This window comes from Melozone crissalis, unplaced genomic scaffold, assembly GCF_028551555.1.
Source record: "Melozone crissalis strain CALT ecotype California unplaced genomic scaffold, PUWL_Pcris_2 ptg000018l_1, whole genome shotgun sequence".
Taxonomy (NCBI): Eukaryota; Metazoa; Chordata; class Aves; order Passeriformes; family Passerellidae; genus Melozone; species Melozone crissalis.
Genome location: NW_026535796.1, coordinates 27,531,679 through 27,547,517, shown reverse-complemented (window position 1 = coordinate 27,547,517; position 15,839 = coordinate 27,531,679). Strand labels below are relative to the sequence as shown.

The 15,839-nt window shown below is 34.4% G+C and overlaps 1 protein-coding gene across 4 annotated transcripts in view; it reads right to left on the bottom strand.

Annotated features, from left to right (window-relative positions):
- The window catches only part of DPH6 (diphthamine biosynthesis 6), a 184,450-nt gene that overhangs the window by 19,487 nt on the left and 149,124 nt on the right, over window positions 1–15,839 (bottom strand). The window lies entirely within an intron of this gene.

Genomic DNA, 15,839 nt, shown 5'->3' with positions numbered 1-15,839 from the left:
TGGTGCAGGTTTTTTTTCCCCATCAATATTTTCCATCTCTAAAGTTTGAAAAGGAAGGCAGCTTCTCAGGAAATTACTACTAGTTTAAAATGGCCATTATACACCAGATTTTTCCTGTTCTAACTTTCCCTTTTCAATTTTATGCAATGGTCAGTGGCATTTCTCCCATCTTTCATAAGCATTTCCTTTTTAGATCCTGGCCACTATTGCTCTCCAAACAGAGTAGGCTCTCCTGTGAGGAATAATAAGCCACATTAGTTTTGGAACCATTTTAATTAAGAAAGGTACTAGCCAGAAATCTCTGAAGGGGATGAGTAGTTTAAAAGAAGAAGGAAAGAATACAGTCCTCAAGAAATAATTTGTTCAAGAAAACATTTGCTCTCCAGAGTGAATTTATGTAAATCAACATCAATATATTGCATGAGATTATTTTATGATTGTATGAAGGTTCACTGTATGGATTTCAGCCATTTGTAAGCTTCCTTTCAAAGTCACTTCCTTGCTTTCTATGTCTCAGCGCATTCTTATTACCCACGGCCACAGATTATTATTTAAATGAGGAGAAAGCTAAGTTTAATAATTTATAAAAACAACAAATAAAATCAGAGACACTGAATAGCCATAGCCACTACCCCAAACTTTAATGTCAGGAGCAAAACATGTTCTTTATATAAACCTTTAACTACTAATTCAGAGATTATTAGTAAGTTCATTACTTACTGAGCGAAATTAACTTGTGGTAACTTTTAATGCTATCATCATTTTTTTATAGCAAACATGTACTCTCTATACCCAAAACACATTTAAAAGTTTCAATAGCACATCTCTCTTCATCCTACACTGTGGCCACAGCACAAATGAAAATGAAAATTTAATTGAACAGTATCTATAAGTAACAGTGAAGTTTGTCACCAAGAGATAAAATAATATGTATATAATGAAAATACAGAGGAACCAAGCCAAAAAGGATGATGAAAAAACCCAAGCTTAGTGTGTTTCAAAACAGGCAGCACATATTTTTTTTTTCTTTAAAGCAAAAGGAATTCAAAGAATAGGGTTAGGGTTGGGTTCAGAAATATAAGCTGGCATCACATTATGTATCAAGTTTAATTAGAGAACCTATGGTAACTCAAACTGTATTTGGGGGAAAAAAAAGACATTAGATCTGAAAAGACCCATTAATGAAATTTTGGAACTATTTTCTTTAAAAGATGGTCTGACCTAATGAAAATCCCGACTCCATAAAAGCTGAAAGAAGTTTTGCCACCAATTATGTGGAGCCAGGAATTTATGAATTGTGTGTTCATTTGCACCTGTTTACATTGCCTGCTGTTTATGTCTTTTGGCATTTTGGAATCTGTGCTCCTGTGCAGAAGGAGAGTAGGCTTGAGAAAATATTTGGCTGGAATTCAGGAGACAAAAGTTCAATCTCTGTCACAGGCTTACTGAGAAAACGTGAATAAGTTATTACCTCCCTCTCTTGTCTCCAGGTTACTTCTCAGTAAAATTCAGGTGATGAAACTAAAGTCCTTTCTAAGGTCTCCTGAGATCAAAATATAAAAGGTACTACAGCTAGGAATATTTTTTATTTTTCATCATTAAAACTGCTGCTTACAAAATTCCAACAAGACACCAGTGTGATACTCTGAAGGCACAAGATGAAATAGATAACTGAGAATTTTAGAACCTTGTGTTTCTTAGTGAGAATATGTAAGAAAGAAAAAATAGCTTTTAGGTTGGTAATAGTGGTATACATTAAAAATATTTGTATGTAAATACATGACTACTAAGGAAACAGCTGAGGAATAAAATTGGAGATTCACAATACAATTATGTGTTTATTAGAAATATATCTGAGTACTGAAATCACTGCTTCCAGGTAATTCTTTGCTACAGTAAACTGTATATTCCCTGGAAATGACACAAATGCTGGTGAAGTTAATGAATTTCCAGCAAGCTCTGCATGGACAGAACACTGAGAATGTTGACAGTCTTTTTTTAATTGCTAACAGTCTGAACTTACTCCAGTACTTATGATTTTTCAGTCTAAAGCCTGCAGAATGGCTGTGAACTATCTGGCCTTTCATTTTAACTTCAATCTTGCAATGAAATCTGTGTGAAAGGTTCCTGGGGGCTACAAATTCCATCCACTTCAACAGAAGGTCATGATTATGCTTTTAGGGACAATAAAATGGTTTAGCAAATTTTAGACAAATTCTATTTCTTTCCTGTTCATTACTTGACTTTCTAGGGGTTTATCTAACATAAACTCTGTGATCCATAAATAAGACAAGCAACAACAATCACAGTCAAATAGTTTTAAGTCAACCTAGTGAACTAGTCAACTCCAGTTCACAACTGCAGGATGAAGCTTGGGGATGATCAAGAAAGTCACCTCAAACACCAGATTAAAACACCCGTAGGAGCTTTAAGATCATGAAACAGATTAATGAAGTTAATGCAATTAATTCCAAACATGCAGAAATGTTTAGCCTTTAGGAGGAGATAAAAGATTCATATCTGGTCAAAGGCTATTTATCAAATGAGCTACCATGGAATTGTCACTTTGCAAATTTAACACAACTAGTAAAACTAACAAGAATTGCTGCAGGAAAACCAGCAGTTGTTAGATGAAATACTTGTTAAAGATTATAGTGTGTCTATGAGTCTGGTTTTTTGTGATGGTGAACATTTGGCAGAAGGGCTGTTCCCTGAGAACTGCATCAAGAGCTCTAGTGTTGGATCTGACCATTCAAGATGCAAAATGTACTTGTTCCCAATTTCCTGTATTGCAATTGAACTTGCAACTGAATGAAAATCAAGTAAAGTTATTTAGTTCCTATATATTTTTTGCAAGGAAAATGATGCATCTCCCATCAGTTTCCTGTGAGATAACAGGCAGAGTAATAGATGAGATACGGTCTATGAAGTCCAATATCAGCAGTGTAAGGGTAAAATTTGCTTTCTCTGCCTTGGTAAGGTCTCTCCAACTGGTACATTGAAAAATGAGTTTGGACAGCCCTGAGCAGCTATTGCCATGCTGTTCCCACTTTATGAACAGACAGAACACTTCCAATGCAGCACTCTGAAAACTAAGAACAAGTCAAGAAGAGTTTGCAGAGTTACAATCAGATGCAAATAAAATTTTGGATGAAAACTGAAGTATAACATTTTTTAGATATACTTCATAATACTAGAAACTTAAAATGGTCTCTGAAAACATTGGGCCTGAATCCTAGCCAAGAAGAAAATGATGGCAGGCTGCTTAGGCAAATAATGAACACATGAAAAACCCAGAAAATGTTAAGTAGTTCAGTAAAATACAAAGGTAAAAAGAAAAGCTTAGTACTTAAGCTAAAAAGCTAAATATAACTACAAAGGGCCTGTATTTAGCTACACAAAACTATATTTAAAACAGCATGAAGGAAAAGAAGTCTGTACTTAAAAATATCTTCCCTACTCTAAGATGATATTAGGATCAGCTGACTCACAAGGGGAAACTTTTCTTGGAAGAGACTAGAGAGCAAGAGGATATTCACATGCATATACATATATATATATGAATATATACTTTTTTTGACTTGTAAGATTCATGTCTAGTGTAATATTCCAAGCTGGGTTAAATCAAACTGACTCATGTAATGATCATGTTAATGTTATCATATAATGATAACAACATGAAATATTATATAAGAATTTTGGCATCTTTTAAAATACCAATTGTGGCTTCACATATTTTTTCCAGTAGAGTTATTAAAAATTAAATTTGTATCATTAATTACAAGTAAAGAACTTTAAATAATTTTCAAACTTTAGTAATAATCATATCCTAAAGCTGTACATTCTAGGTCTGTAAATGTTATTTTACTGTAGTGTCATAAAAACCCCTTTTTTTTTGTATTAAAAAACCCTGGATTATTGACAGTGAAGAAATTTGCTGTAGGTTATCTTAGATTTCTGAAAGGAAGAAAATGATACACTCTGAATCAAGTTTCTCCTAAGCATCTACTCTCATCTATCTACCTATGTGCACACTCTATCTCTGCATCAAGCCAGGCAATTGCATGTCAGTATTCACTAAATTTCAAAAAAATGCATCATGCAGACATAAGCAGCACAGAAATCCCACCTCCCTCGCTATGTTTCTAAACAAGAAAAGGAGAATATTTTATGTACATTACTGTGGCATGGAAGCTGATAATTTTGATAATAATCAATTACTCAAAAGACTTTAATTACACAGAATTTTTCCTATATAAATTTTATATAAATTATATATATATTTCTGTATATAAATTGTGTTTGTGTAGTCAATGAAAAACATTTACATTTAATTTTATTTTCTGATCTTCACTTTTGATTCAATGTAGTTATCACAGTCCTCTGATTATTTAATTCTTAGTTCTTCAGGCCTGATAAAATTTGTTAAAGGATTTTTATTGTTTCCCAGTCTTTTTATGGGACCCCCTTCAGCAAGATAATTTAAAATGTGAGCTCCAGTTCAGAAAAGCAGATAAACATATACATGAGTGGATTAGGTAGGTGCATATGTATTGAACTAGTGCCACATTTGCTACTGCAATTTTCTAAAAAATATTAATTTATATATTGGAAAAATAAATACGATTTCAAATTAGTCCATTTACATGGTACATGTACACATACATAAAGAATTCATAATGGCATACATTTACTGTTGTAGTTTGCCCGTTCTTTTAAAGCTTTTTCCCTGTCGATGCCAGTATAATCTAATAAAGGATAACATGGTATTTCTTAAGTGTTCAATTTCCTTTTTTTATTCTGAAAGACTTTCTCTGAAGTATGTCATAATAATTCATGGCTGTTTCATGTCCTAGAGAAATCCTTCAGGTTTACATTACAAACCACATTAATTTTGAGTGTTTTGCAATACCTAAAGCATAAGTATTTCTAATTGTACCATCTTGCTGCTCTTAATTGATAACATGTGGTTGAGTATAGGAACTGTACAAGTAATAATATTATTTCTCAGTTGGTTTTATATAAAGTAAAAGGCTAAGTTATCACTGCTATGGGTGAAATTGGTGTACCATAAAGTGAATGTACAGAGGCTACTTCGTGTTCTGTTTTCAAACTAAAAGCTGACACATCACCAAGAACCCAGGAAAAAGTATTGCATGAATTTCCTCTTTCTTTTCCTATTTTGCTAAATTTTAAAATGTATGTTATAAAATCATGGAATCAACATGAAAGAGGGTTATTCTGTATAGGACAAAGCCCGAATAATACCAAGCCCAGCATAGGACTGCTTTTATAAAAGGAAACACAGAACACCATCCATAAAACATGAATAAATGAAAGATTATTTGAATTCATGAAATGTTGTTGGTGCTTAAACACAACGTAGTTACAAGTTTTCTATGGAATCCCTTGATCTTGCACAAACATGCATTGAAGCCACAGACAAACTGCTCAAGGTCAGTGACAGAGGAGACAACAATCTAAACCTACTCAGTCAATGACAGTGAGCACTTCATATGGCACTGAGGTGTTCTCTTTAACTGAAAAAAAGCCCATTATTACAAAATAAAAATGAAGTTACTGTGCTGTATAATGAGAGGTGACACTGTGTTTGTAATGTCTCAACAAATCAAATCCAAATTTTCGACTTTATCATGCAAGCTCTGGTCGATTACAATCACTGACTTGAATAATGCTTCAGAAGAAAGTTCCAGTTTGCTTAGGAATCCTGATACCAACACAAAGCTGAGCTTCTCTTCTGAATCAAAGCTGTGCTGCTCTGGTCACTGACTCTACCCCTACCTTAAATCTAGGCCAGCTATCTCCATGAAGATTCCAATGGCACTTAACAGCACTCAGCACTTCTCAGGGGACACATCAGCACTTCACAGTATCAGGAACCTAAAAAGAATTTTTTTTGTTTTCCAATCTCTCTATTCCTTTTTTTAATATAAAACCTGCTCTTTTTTCAAATATTTGCAACAATAAACAGGGTGGATGTGTTGCATTGTCCATGGCCTGTGTGGACTGTGCATGGTCTATGAAGTTTTTTTTGTTTCCATGCCACTATTTTCCTTCTGCAGCGGGGGCAAAGAAACATATTAGTGGCTCCTGATTTAATAAATAACACCCAGTAGAATCCAAGCGGTGAATTTCTGTACACGTTTTTGCTTAGTACTTCTGGCTACCAATTATATTTTCAGCACAGAATATTATGTTTTTATAACAGAATCTTTGGCTTCATAATCCTCTTTGCTATACTCTGGTTTGAGCCAGTCACATTTTCTTTTTCTGGATCAAGAAACTTTAGAATGCTTCCTCTTGATTTTAGGCTCACTATGCCTGCCTTCAAGTTTTACTCTTGTATTTCATGACTCAAGGCTGAGACATGACTTATGTGGTCTGTAATAAGGGACAAATGGAAGTTAAAAAGAAAGGACAAAACCAGGAGACCAAAATGGAAGAGCATAAAAGATCAAGCAAGTGGAGTACTGCAAGATGAAGCCTCACATTTTCTATGATCTCTCTTGAAAATGAAACATTAAATTGTGCCTTTGATTTGGATCAACTGTGCTTGAGCTTTTGCCCAGTGATGTTAATAACATAATTTCTGTTAATTTCAATAGGTTTGGATTTCATTCGACCTAAAACCCAAAAGAACAGTAGCCAATGAAATTTGACTTGATTTCCATAGCTCAGATTCTTAGTCTTTGCTGAAAACAAGCTTGAGCTTGTTTTATGTCTTGACAAATTACACATCAGAGCAGGAATGATCCTTTGGGTGAACTAGAAACTGCAGTCTCTCACTAGAATTATTCTGGTGTAAAATGGGCCAAGATCTTGCCTCTAATTCCATGGCTTCTTCTGGCTACTGTATGCTGCTTTTCCATCAGCACTTGGACAGGTTTCCTTTGTGTACCAGAAAAATAAACCAATCTTCCTATGCTTGGGCAATCATATGTAAGTCTTAGTGTCTTGCAAATAGTGTACTGTTTGCTTTTTCTCCTAAATGATGGTGTGAGAGGCATGACTGGATATTTTTGAAATGTGTCTTAGAATGATTAAAATAATCTCAATTGAGGTTCCTAGCCAGCTCAGAGCTAAAAATACACCATATCTTAGAACAGATCTATTATAGTATGACATGAATGCACCTTGGAACTGATAAAGTCTTGTTATCATAATTGCCTGTGAATGAGTATGCTTTAAGTGATGAGAACTCCAGAAAAGCTTTTCAGCCTCTCTACAATATATTCACAAAAAGTGAAAGGCAGAACCCATGAAAAAGTGCAAAAGAATATTGTAAGCAATGTGCTTAACTCCTGCCTAAAACAAAAGTGCTCCTTTCAATCCATACTTGCCAAAGACATTTTCTGAGATGTATCTTATACTTAAACTTATTACAGAATGCGTATTAATTTCTGTGGCGAAGAAGTACTATGCAGCAAGGTTTCTATCAAAATGAAATTTTAACATTCATTACAAGTTTGAAAAACTCCTACATAAAGTATTCTGAAACAAGTTAAGTCAAGAATAAGCAATGCTTTTAATGAGAGCACTGTTAAACAGCTGAGGTGTCTGTTTCCACATTTTTAAAGGATCAAAAGTTTTGGTGCTTTGTATGCTATCACAGATAAAAATAATCACAAGAAGACAAAATACTAAGAAAACAAAAATTTAAAAAGCCTCATCTAAATATAGAAATCCTTATTATTTCTGTTGCTATTATAGTTTGAGTGACCCAAATAATTGATTAAATCACAGCAGCTAAGTTATGATACATGATATAATACAAAAGAGTTCCAAGCACATTCTATGTAGTTAATGCACAGGGAAAAAAAGAGTAATCAGTTAAATAAGAATATATTTATCTTCATATATATATCTGTAAAAAATGCCTTAGGCTGGCTTCTATTTGTTCTTTTCATAATAGCTTGGAAATGTCAAGATCTCTGGACTATTTTAAAATGATGAAGTTATGGCCATTAGAAGAGCAATCTCACAACAGATTTGATCTCAGGCTCCCTTCTGGAGCAAGACATGCACTTTAACAAACTCTTCTTCTTCAGGGTTCCACTTAACTGTTCTCACACAGACCAGCAAGCTGAGTATTGAGGATGTAAAGTTTGGCTGCACAGTCTAACTTTGAGTATGCACCAGAGGCAGTAAACAGGAGAATTTTTTGCTCTAACCATCTCTGTAGAGTACAAACAGGCCTTGCCTCCTTACTCTGCCTTCTCTCTTCAGGGCCCCTCACTATATTGAAAAGAAGCATGGAGACTATGGAGAAGGGCCAAGGGCTGGGGAAACAACTGGACAATGGAACACAAAGGCATCTCATTACTTATCACTCTGATCAATAAATGATCCCTGTGTTCCACACTGTCTCTGGACTTCAGGAAATTGGCTTCTTTGGCCTCCATTACCCAGATGGACAAAAAATATCCAGGCTACTAAATCAAACTCTGCCTGCAGCACCATCTTCTCATACTGTTAAGCTGCTGCCCATTTGGAGTTTGAATCAGAATATTATGTCAATTTCTTTTTAGCTTCACAATTTTGTCAACAATTATTCTATGTCATTAGATAACTAAAAGATCATGTCTGTCTCCAAGGAAATGGCCAAACTTTTTGGATAACCTCAGAGACTGCTCAGAGACGAGTTGCTGGCAGAGTCCTGACAGTCCTATTTGGTACCAGCTATATTGAACAGGTAGATCCTACTGCTTGCAGGACAGAGGAATTCAACATGGCTGACACTTGGAAATTTTACAAAAGTACTTTAAGGCATTACCCATTTAACTGCTATACTTATTAGAACCCTTAAAAGTTAGATTTTCAGCAGCTGCATATCTTAAGAAAAGTTTCAACCAGGAAAGCCCAGCTTGTCTTATGACAGTCAAGGCATCTAACAAAATGTGACAGACACCATCAGTGGTGTCTACAGTTGACAAAAGGCAAGATCTGACAGAAATTAACTTTAAGATATTGGAGGAGGAAGCACTAGAGGAGGCACCAGAGAGGAAGTAGAAGACTTTCACATAAGATTTATGGATGGTTTTGGCTATCAGTCAGTGTTAGTTCAGACACTTCACCTTTTCTTCTTCTCTCCAAGAGTCATACAAATTACTGCTCTGAGCAGAACTGATACTTCTCAGTGCAGCGATTATGTGACAGAATGACTGACATTGGTCAGCCAGCTAACTAGTTGGAAATGTTTTTCCTTGCAAAATTCAGTATTTTCTTTCATAGATCTATTTTTTTAGGTTTGCTAGACAAAGAGCAAATGGCAAGGATTTTGATGCTAAAGAAGAACAACTCCAGAAGATAAGCTAGTCATGCTACTAGCTTGGTCCTACTACTAGGTCCATCTACTGCAGTATTCTGTTTGAATGGTCCTAAATAAATATCTAGATTAAATAATAACAAGGGGTTCATTATGCTATTTTACCCAGATCATTTTGAGCCTCCATTTGTTTTAAGTTTACTGGACTTCCTATGTCAGATGTAATTTCACTCACCCAAACACCACCATAGTTTCTTTTTTCTTCATTTGTAAATAAAAAGTAATATAGATATGGATCTATACAAATGATGAAAAGTTCTTTATAAATCAAAGTTCTTTAAATGTTTATAGATTTAGAATCACAGAATTGGCACCAAAATATTGGCAAGTTGAAACAGTCACAGAGAAAAACTTCTTATGTAATTGTAAACTGTAATCGGTGATGTGTCCCTAAAAATTAAGTTTGTTACAAATGGTTTCTGGATAGCTAGACAGGTCATCTATTCCTCACATATTAAACACCAGATTATACAAATTTGGTGTGCCTGACGTCATGCTTTTATAGCTCTTTTCTGTCAACAAAGCACTAAACCAAGTTTCTCAAAATTAATTTTGTTGTTGTACTATGGTGTTTGTACTTGATGAATTTTATGCACTTTTATACGGTTAGTATCTGTGGATTTAAAAAATAAATTTCTCACCTTAAAGGACATAAAGCCTAAAGCAGGATCTAATATACTTTAAGCTGCCTCACAGGCATAAATCACTTCTCTATCCAAATTCAGTTGAGAGACAATATTACTATTAAAACAATTCCCCATGTCTTGGATAGCAAACAAAAAAGATACTTTCATATGAGATATTTTCATAACATATAATATATATTTCATAATAGTTTCATATTAGATATTTTGCTAATAATATGCATGCACTGACTTGCAGCATGTACAATACCAGCACAACCTTAAAAAAATAGAAAAAGTTAAAAATTTCAGCATTTTAACAGCAATTTAATAAATCAGTTCTCTTGACTGGATAATGTGGGTAGCAATAGCAAGATTGCCCCCTCTGTGGCTCAAGACCAATTATAGTTACTTTTATCTTTTTAAAATGTCATTTCAAACATACTCACAAATCACTATTTTCTAATTGCTTCAGTATATTATAAGCTGATTAATTTCCCAAAGTACTAATAGAACTTTTTTTTTCTGCTTGAACTATTACACCTGGTAATTTTATTTTCTTAACAGGAGGCCCAAGAAATTAAAATTGAAATTTTCTTCTTTCAGGTTCACAATTCTTCTCACATTTTCCATTGAGAATAAATTAACAGAATTCAATAGAAAACCAAGCTTAAGTTTATAGTCCATTTTAGAGAGCATCATGACACTTAAAAATATTTTTGTTCAGCCAAATTATATATGTTAGTCACAATATATACTTCATTTTAGTTAGTGCCTGCAAAGCTTGAGCTAGTGACTGTAATTTGATTTTTAAAGTATTTATTTATCTGCTTCACTGTTACTCAGTAAAGAGTTCTTAATGTCTTTTTAGTTTCTACTCATGTGAGTAGTTCTCCACAACTGCTGAGTAAATACCAATTACTCACATGAGAATCTGTAGACCTGTAGACCTACATACAAATGTGGGAAGGTTCAGATTCCAGTTGTCCCCATGGGGACTTTTTTCCCATTGTATAACAGCATATCCATCAAGAAAGTTAAGTTGAAATAAATTTCTAGTGTGAAGTTAAAGTATGTTGCTAAAAAAAATTAAACTTCAATGAACACAGATATTCATTATTTTAAAAATGCATCTTGGTACCTTCAATTGATCTTCTTCCTCCTCTCTCAGATTTACACTACAGAATGCATTCTCTCTGTACTGGAAACTCTGTGTTTTGGAAAACATCTGGAAAATGTGTTGATAATGCCATGTCTTATCAAATAGAATAAATCTTACCAGATGGAAAATCTTTAGTTTGAAAGCTGCATGCTGTACATGCATCAGGGTGTTACTCTACCATTGCAAGGACTCTAAATGAATGCCTAACGACCAAGGCTTCTCTTGCAACAGAATAAAAAGTCCCATTACAAGTAAGATTTTTTTTTACAGTTGAGCTGAATTATACTCAGACCATATTAGATTTTTAAAAAAATACATAGTGTTGTTGAAGCTTTATAAACTTGTAAGTACTAAGGGCCTTTCAGACATATATTTACAGAGCAGAGCCACTTCAAACACTAATTATGTAGCAATTTTAAAGTTCCTACCCAATGGTCTTTTCCTGTTTTCTTTTGCCTTTTGTATTCCCAGTCCATTTCTTCTTTAGTATTAAAAAGGCATTGTGTAATATGGTGTCTGGTGAAAGCAGGACATTCTCTATTCCCAAATAAATATTCAAAAATATTTTGCATACATCTTGTGAACAAGGCTTGTTAAATCATAATGCGATGACTTATAAACATTCATCATTCCTATACAGAAGTATAATCTAGTCAACTGCATGGTATTGCAAATCATCCTGACACGTTTATATTAATGCACATTTGAATGAGAATAAGAAAGAAATAGTCAAATTTATGTTAAAGACTTCTAAAGGCTTAACAGCATCTTACTAAGTATGTATGTCAGCTTAATCTAATCCTCCTACTTCTAATACGTTCTGTGGTCTCAGCACGGCGCCCATAATGCTCTTGCATGTTATGAGGGATTGCCTCTGAGAAGTTCACCATCAGTACTACACTTTGTTCAATAAAACTTCACATCTGGTCTTAGGATGACAGAAAGCTATCTGTCTCCAATTTGCATTACAAACCTTTAGCTCCTTTTGACATCTGTAACACCGGCTGTAATAATTTCCAATAACCTGTTACAATATGCCAAGTAGATATATTCCTGGTTCTCATCTTACTGAGTCAGGTAACAACACATTTGTAATATTTATTTGGATAATTTTAAATAAATGACAACTTCTTTATACCAAAAACCCATGCATTATCTAATCAGAGGCTCATTTGAGAAGGCCTGTGGCAGTACTTTCTCCTTTCACTCCAATGATTTTAAGTTCTAATCAGAAAAATGCCACCTTTATTTTTTTTCTGTGCTTCTGCTGGAGGAGACAATACATTTCATTTCATGATCTTAAAAGTATTATTGAAGACTATTTACTAATCTTATGACATGATGGAAGTCCTCCTAAACTGAAACAACTATCTTCTTAATCATCTTTCTTGATTTCTGAGCATCCTAATTTCTACTTTTTCTATTACAGATACATGTCTAATGTGTTTCACATTAAAATTGCTTGAAGAAAACTGTCTATTATTCCCCACTACATTATTAATATTATTTTTATTCGGCAGAAAATGTATCTGCTGGCAAATGAAGACCCAAAAGGACAGACTGACTTGTGGGATTAACAATGTCTAACACAAGTCAGAGATCAAACGTGTCACTAAAGGATCCTCATACAGATGGTTAGCAACCTCTACTACCTGAGCTGAATTAATGAATGGCAATTAAAAAACTGGTCTCTCAATATAATTTGCTTTCTGGCATCCACATCAAGGAAACAAATTTTTTTAAAAGTCTGTGTATTAGGTCTGCAGATTTACAAATGAAGATCAGTAATTTCCTGCTTTATCTTCTGTCCCAGTAAAATGGTATTCTGTGTTTGAAAGGCAGTAGCATAAGTACTGTTACCCACCTAGACCTACTCTGAGACAGAAAGTAAACTTTGGAGATAGTAGGAATCACCACTGAGACACCCAAATACTTATAATATCTTAAGACAAGTCTACAGAAAAAGGTATGAGCAAGTTTTGGCCGCGCTCAGAGCTGACAAGACACAGCCACTGCTACTGTGGAAACCAGTACTGTTCCCTCTTGGGATCTGCCCCATTCAGATACATGCATTCTACAACAGGACAGGCTCAAGAGGAAAACAGGAAAAACTGGAAGGAGCTATTGAAGGAACAGGAATAAACTGAAAAACTGGATTGGAAAATGGAAAGAGCTATTGTTATCAGAACTTAACAATCTCTAATACCTTGGTCTAGTCTTATAGAAAGGTTAAAATATCTTGGGATTCAAAAGAAAGACATGATACTATCTCTGGTATATTAAAACTGGGAAACACACTAAAGGACACATAGAGTTGCAGTAGTCTTGTCTGTCAAAATTAAAGACAGCCAGTAATAACAGAGAAGATAGAACACAGATTTATGTCATCTTGCTTATGGACACTGTCAATGGGATACTGAAATTAATGGGAACAAATTGGACACCTCACACAACACTTCTTAAACTGACAATTAATATATTTTTGTGAGTATATTTTGAATTATGAGAAGTAGAATTATACTACTAGCGCAAAAGACAGTCAAGGACATTGTTCGCTAATAGGCTGCATCATTTTGAAAGCTGATGCTTCACTGGAGACTGAATGTTTTACAAAGCTCCAAGAACACATACTACCAGTGTATTTGAATATGTCCTGTGTCTTAACAATATCTTAATAATTACACTTCAGATTTTGAACCAGAAAAAGTGTATGCGTATAAATAGTATCCTATCAGATAGAAATTATCAGCAAGACATACTTCAGCAACAACTGCTTTAATTTGAGAAATTATTTTTGAACATACATCATGATTATTCTTCCATTGCGTGAACTTTCTAGAAATTTTTCCTAAGAAGCAAAATTTTATTTTTAAATTCTTCATCAGTGAATTAGTGCTCCTTGTAAAGTTAATGTATTCCTCATATTCTACAGATTTGCAAGCATGTATTTCTTACCAGTGGGGATAATAATAAAATTTGTATAATGACAGGAATTATTATGACAGTGCAGAGATCTGAACACAACGAGAATGAACATACGACAATCACACAAATCTTTCAATGTCTATGCTATTGGTAGTATAAAATGAATGGAACTGAATCAAATTTTTATGCTCACAATTAATACATTATATTGAGAAATATATTTTATAAAGCAAATGGATTTTTTTGGAAGTAATTATTCTATGGTCTGAGAAATATCAGAAAGAAAGCAGGCAAAACAGTAATGTTAATCCCATGCCAGAAACATGTTTTATCAGGTTTCCTTTTAGCTCTTAAACAAGATGTAGTAAAAACAACAACATTCTGTCAGACTATATGTTCATTCTTTGCTTCCTGGATTAAATATGCTTATTCTATGCCACATTTTTATAGCTTTCAATTCCTGTACTTTAAATCTATTAAACAATGTCAAGTTGAATTTTCTTCAAAAACTGCTGCAGGTTAAGAAAAAAAAATAGGACAGTAGAATATTTGAGGGCTAACATTTATGTCAGCTAATTAATATGGATCAGTTGTGGTCTGCAAGGATTTTTAAAGTGCATGCATGTTTGAGATAAATATAGACTAAGGATCTGATTTTGTTTCTTCCCGAATTGATAACAAAGTTCTTACTGATTTCAATACAAGTATGGTCTACCAGTTTTATAGATCTGGTAGATAAAATAAGCTTTTGTGCTCTTGCAAAATGTTAGCTGTCCCAGATAGAGCATAGCCCAAAATGCATATCTGCAATATAAGAAATAAATTGTAGTTGTAATATTACATTTATTGCTCTGTGTTCTCTTTACTTGGTAAGGGAATGAGATTCTGAGAAAATAAACACTGGGGGAAAACCCAACAAATTTGTTCGGATAGCAAGTTCCATTTAAATAAGTTAGTTAGAAATCAGCCCATGTTCAAACCCAGATGCCCTCTATTCAGAGGATACAACACCATGTCCTTACTTTAAAACATTAATATTTCATTACTCATTCTCAAAAGAGTTCCTGCTAGAAGACAGAAATTGGGTATTTGAACATCGTTCCACTCTGTGACAAAAAGAAGCAACGAAATGCACAACTGTTCAAACACTTTTAAGCAGAAGATTTATTCTCCTTACACTGAATTCTAAGGTGGCTGGATTTCTCCTGCATGGAATCACAGGATAACTTAGATTATAGCAAGATTGTATAATCCAACCTCCCACTCAAAATCAGATGTGAGATTAGAACAAAAGTAATCCAGGATTTCATGCTGTTTGGACTTCAGGAAGTTCAAGAACAGAGCCTTTCAATATGAGAAACATGCCTGGTAACCAGAAAAAGGAAAAAATATATCATAATTGTAGAACCGTAGAATTATTTCAATTGGAAAAGGCTTCCAAGATCCTTGAGTCCAGCCGTAAATCTAACATTGCCAGGTTTACCACTAAGTACCAAGTCTACTACACACCTTTCAAATACCTCCAGGGGTGGTGACTCCACCACTTTCCTGGGCAGCCTGTTCCAATGCTTGATAACCCTTGTGATGAAGAAATTATTCCTAATATTCAAGCTCAGCCTCCCATAAAGCAGCTTGAGGCTCTTTCCTCTTGTTCTGTCACTTGTTACTTGGGAGAAGAGCTCAGCCCCCAGCTGGCTACGAGCTCCTTTCAGGCAGTTGTAGAGGCCAATGGGGTCTCTTCTGAGCCTCTTTTTCCCTAGGCTAAAACTCCCCAGTTCCCTCA